At 46.7% G+C, this 4,979-nt stretch overlaps 1 long non-coding RNA gene across 1 annotated transcript; it reads left to right on the plus strand.

The window, feature by feature from the left end:
• The first annotated feature begins 230 nt into the window (after positions 1-230).
• On the plus strand, positions 231-4,606 carry LOC144135021 (uncharacterized). Its single transcript, XR_013315342.1, has 3 exons — positions 231-385; positions 1,609-1,714; positions 4,554-4,606. It is a non-coding gene; the product is annotated as an uncharacterized LOC144135021 (long non-coding RNA).
• Positions 4,607-4,979: the final 373 nt, after the last annotated feature.

Here is a 4,979-nt window from a genome sequence, read left to right on the forward strand (position 1 = left end):
ACGCATTAACAAGAACGCAGAGGAATTTTTTTATTATCAAATAGAGAATATTAAAATGTTGCGCGCGTTGGCATCGTTGTTGGCATGCACCTTTTTACGCGTTTGTCAACGAAGCCTCCGGCAACTTCGGGGGGAAATAATGTGTGGTAATGTTCAAACAAGCTTTTAACGCATTTTCGATGTCTTGTACATGGTTGCCACAGTTGAAATTTTCGGAACTGCAGTGACGGCAACGGCTGCAGCGAGAAGCGACTGCCCACTGCTGGAGGGACACTCTTCCTCGCGCTTAGCGCAGTCGAGGACTTCGATCCCTGCTGATCGGTCCACCAAGATATCGGGCTTGTTTCTAGGCAAGACAACCAAGGCTTCACCACTCTCAACCAAGGTAACAATGGTTAGGTTGTTTATTTGCAAACGGTTCTCTTTAGCTACACAGAGTATGCCGGCGTTGGAGTAAAATCGAAAAATTCTGCGCACGACTATCAATCCCTCCTTTATCCCTTCGCTTACTACGCGGTTCAGGCGTCCGCCGACATGCGAGACAAATACTGAGCCATTTCGTTTCTAAAAAAAACCCCGTTCAATTTCATTTGAACGCTTGCGTGCCCGCATGCGACTTTCGCGCAGCGGTAAAATTTTGCATCAGCTGTTTTTTTTGAGGGGGGGGGGTGGAAGGGGAATAGGTGCGAGGGGCATTTGCGGTGATTCGATAGAGGTTAACCGAAAGCCAGCAATTTTTCAGCGGCGCCCAACGCTAACACGCAGTTCGCCTGGAATTTTACCGTCAGCGCCATCTCTCGACCGCGAGGTGAGGCGGAGCACTATTCGGTTCTTGTCTCGCGTAGGCTCGTTTCGCTATTCTGGCACTGCTGATAGCAGGCGGTGCTGCAGCTGCTGCAAAAATGTACTTTTATCGCATGGCGTGGTCCTTGAATGACCTGGAATACTACTATGCGATGACGAGTTCCAAACAATTCTAATGGAGAGAGGCAGTTTTCACCGAAATGCCGCATAAAATCAAACATGTCGTTTCATGCCACCTCTGTGCGAAATTTAACCGATAAAAAACACGCTACGGGTTGTACCGCAAGTGGAATTCGTCAAATATCGGTTAGACACCGAGCAGCCCGTATATATAATTTGATGTCCTATATTTTACCGGGCTGCATTAATCTTTTGAAACCTTCAGCTAAAATAAAACCGTCTCTTTATTTAAGGAATGTGACTTGAACTCAGCATTTCATCTTTTTCCTTCAAGACGAAATTTCATTCCTTTTAATTACCGCAATATCATACCTGCAGGTAAGAGTCCGGAAACTGAATAATAAATAAAAAAAATATCTCCTCGGTTCCTCTCAGATGTGAGTCTCATGCGCGCAACCGTCAATAACGAGTTGTCTCGCAATACAACGCCTTACTGAGATTCGACGAAAGTTGTTGAGGACGGTGAAAGCATTGCTCAACACCTAGGGATCGTTCAGTTGGCACGGTGTTTCTCGCTATGATAGCAAAAGAACACGTCCGCTTAGTACCGGCGCTTGTTGGCAGTGCAGGCACCTGGACGTGCTTACAAATAAGCGGACCACTATGCTCTCATTTCACGCACAGGGCAAAAGAGCAGCGACTGCACGACCAGCAGAGGCGTCGGAATACTTGGGAGGAACAAGTGAATTTGGCAACCAAATATCCTACCAAATGAAATCATCGGTCCGCTGTAAGTAGCTTAACTGCAGCTCTCAATGTTACAAAAGCCGAAGTGGGCCCGTTTTAATAGATGCGGCAAAAGGCTTAACTATTACGCTCTTTAGAATACTGCCCATCGCTTGCAAGCAATTGTGACTTTGTACGAGGTGCAGGAAATAGAATGCACACCTATATAGCAGGTAACCTTTGTGCCAGTTCAATATTAAGAAATTACGCTATCCGAGCCTGTCAAAATACTGTATGCAAAAATAGGAGGAAACATTTAATCTCAGTCTTAAAGGTATGGCTCGATAGCGTAATGGGTTAATTCCTATAAATGGAGAAGGTCATTCTCTACTTTACACTCATAGATTTCTGGGAGTCCTCAATCCACTTCTGGCGCAATGATACAGCGGTTAAGCGATACGCAACTGCCTTGCGACGGCAGGTGTTGCCACTGGCGGGACTTGTGCGACCCAATTTGCTCTTCCCGACCGTTCAACGATTAATTTAAATGCCACCAGCCATGGTGGGCGGTTTGCTGACTATCCCGCGGGCACGTTGTGATGACGCCGACACGTGACCTTGTGGCTCACCTTCCTCCTTAGTTGCTCTCTAGGGACCGCCTGCGAAGGCATGCCCTTTATTTCTCGCTCAACGCCGACGACGGATTTATGACCGGTGCCTTTACCACTATCGTGTTAAAATAAAGACCCAGGTCTCTACTTATTCAAGAAAGGTCAGCCTGAACAGTAACACTGCATCCGCTCTGCCGTGGATTTGAAAGGCAGCTTTCTCATTCTTTGCAGTGCAGTGTCCTGCAAAGGTAAAAACACGGATATTAATTGCAGCGTAAGGTAGAAATGTTTCGGCAAGTACCTATTCCAAGCTGAAGGGGCTGCCAAGGAAAGTTCTCAAGCAGCAATGAGCATCGACTCAGTATTGGCAATGTGTTGGTAAACACCAGTCCTACAAAGGACCACTCTTTGCCAACACATTTCTAGTATTGAGCCGATGCCCTGTGCTGCTGGGATTGCTAGGCATTCGTGCCCTGATCATTGGCTTAAGGGCTTAGAAGACCGCTAGAAAGGTGCGGAGCGTACAGCTGAATTAAATATTTTATTGTAACTAGTCGTCGAGACTATGTGGAAACATGAATTGCATTAACGGAACGCGTGTAATTGTCTTGAACAGCTGCCTCCGAAAACTTTTAACTTGCATTGTGGCGCTTTTCTCCGCTGGTCCGACAGTGGCGTTGATGTTATTTGCAGATGTGATGTGATGTGACAGTGGCGTTGATAGGGTCTTGCCATAGCATACACACAAACACACAGACGTACGATTCCCAATTGACTGAAATGAATTACTGAAGAAGTCAGCCACTCATCCTAGCTTGCCTGCTGCTATTCGAGACTTAAGCTGGTCACACTCCTGGAACGCACCATTTGATAGGATTCTCATTCCACACGGAGCTTCTGAAACATTCGCCTCCAACGGTTCAAACCAATCCGCTTAATAATGGTAGCTAGGGGAAGGCGATCGATACGAAACTCATCTCTGGAGTTGGTTAGCTATTGCGAAGACTGTTTTTTTTTTATTCGATAAGTGGGCCGATAGGCATAAGTTCAGAAAGGGGGAATGTAATGCAGGAGATAGAAAGTTAGAAGGGAGTGAAGACCAGTTTCGCTAAGGTAGTCGTAGAGGTTGCCGATGAAGCGATTGCGAAGTGATTGCTCATAGTCCATTTCACATAGTCACATTTCATGGACCGGTTCTTCTATTCGGTTTACCGAGAGAGAACGGGAAGTAGTTATCCCCTTCATCTCACGCTCCAGCGCTTTAGCAGGAGAGAGGTGTTATAAAAAGCTACATCCAGCCGGGAGTGGTTATAATGCAAAAGTCATTAGGAGCTCGTGTTGCAGAAAATTTGCCGTCGTCGACGGCGTCGTTGTTCGTGAGCGAAAAATCCACGAAACATCCCCCGAAAAGCAACCAAGCAGGCAGGTGGTCCACGTAGATTACGTGACCAGGCGGAGTGATCGCAATCTGTCCAACGGGTTGTGAGCTAATGGCCCACCGGGGCAGGTGGCAGTTAATGATTGGTCGCATGGGCAGCGCGAGACCCATCGGTGGCAGCACCTGCCATCGCAGGGCAGTGGCGCATCACTTAACCGCTCCACCACTGCGCAAGTAGCTGTATGCGGACTCTCAGGGATCTCTGAATGTAGATAATCACCAGTTCTGCGTATATAAGAATTACCCCATTACGCTATCGCATCATACCTTTAGGGCAGGGCTTAAGTGTCTCCATCTATTTTTTTCGCCTGTCGGCACCGCCTTGCATCTGTATTGACTAGTATTGAACTCATATTTTCGAATCGATGATTTCGAAGCGCGCGCGTGCTTGATTTCTATCAAGTCGAGTCACCTAGGATGAGAGCGCCCTCCAAAATTCAAATAAAAGCATACAAGCTCAATAAAGGCTGAATACATTGAGAATTCATTTATTTATTTATTATGAAAAGGCGATGACAGTTACTTTCGCATTTTTTTTCTGCCGAATTGAATACTCGCTTTAGAAAAACAACTTTCATAAGCCTTCTAACTAGGGTGGGGAAAAATACGGAATGGATAATTTTATATGGGCTGTTAAGAATGTATATTGATAGGAAAAATCAGTGGCTGCATACGATCGGTCTTGGTCTTCACTGGAGAATGTTTACCTGGTTCTATGTGATAGGTTCAGCGGTTAATGGTTCTTCCGTTAATTTCTGGCCGCAAAATAAAGTGCTGTCAATGGTTGTATTTCTGACCACACCCCTTTCTTTCAAATAGAGTGTGGTTCAAGCAGAGCAAACTCGTTTTTGCAGTTGGTTCAACAACGCATCAAGAAATCACTCCCAGGAGCACGACAAGCGGCAAGGACGAAAGCTGGCGGAGAGCTTTTCTCCCCGTTGTGGTCTTGATGGTGGTAGCGGTAACAGTTGTCCTCGTGGTGGTGTATTTCGGGCAAGAGCAAAAAAAGCTCATGCTGCACTGCGATAGTACCGAGTGCAAATTGGCCGCAGAAGACCTCCTGTTGCTCATGAACACCAGCGTCAATCCATGCGACGACTTCCATCAGCACGTATGCGGGAACGTGGAAGACAGCATCTTTGGAAGCGCTAACCTGGTGGAAAGAGCGAGGGATGAGATGTTCACTTCTTTACAGCGGCAGCTTGTTAGCCGCAAGACAAAGGACAGCGGATTTTCTGTCCTTGATCAGTTGGAAGCAGCGTTCGCATCTTGCTACGCCT

The sequence above is a fragment of the Amblyomma americanum genome, chromosome 5, assembly GCF_052857255.1.
Source record: "Amblyomma americanum isolate KBUSLIRL-KWMA chromosome 5, ASM5285725v1, whole genome shotgun sequence".
Taxonomy (NCBI): Eukaryota; Metazoa; Arthropoda; class Arachnida; order Ixodida; family Ixodidae; genus Amblyomma; species Amblyomma americanum.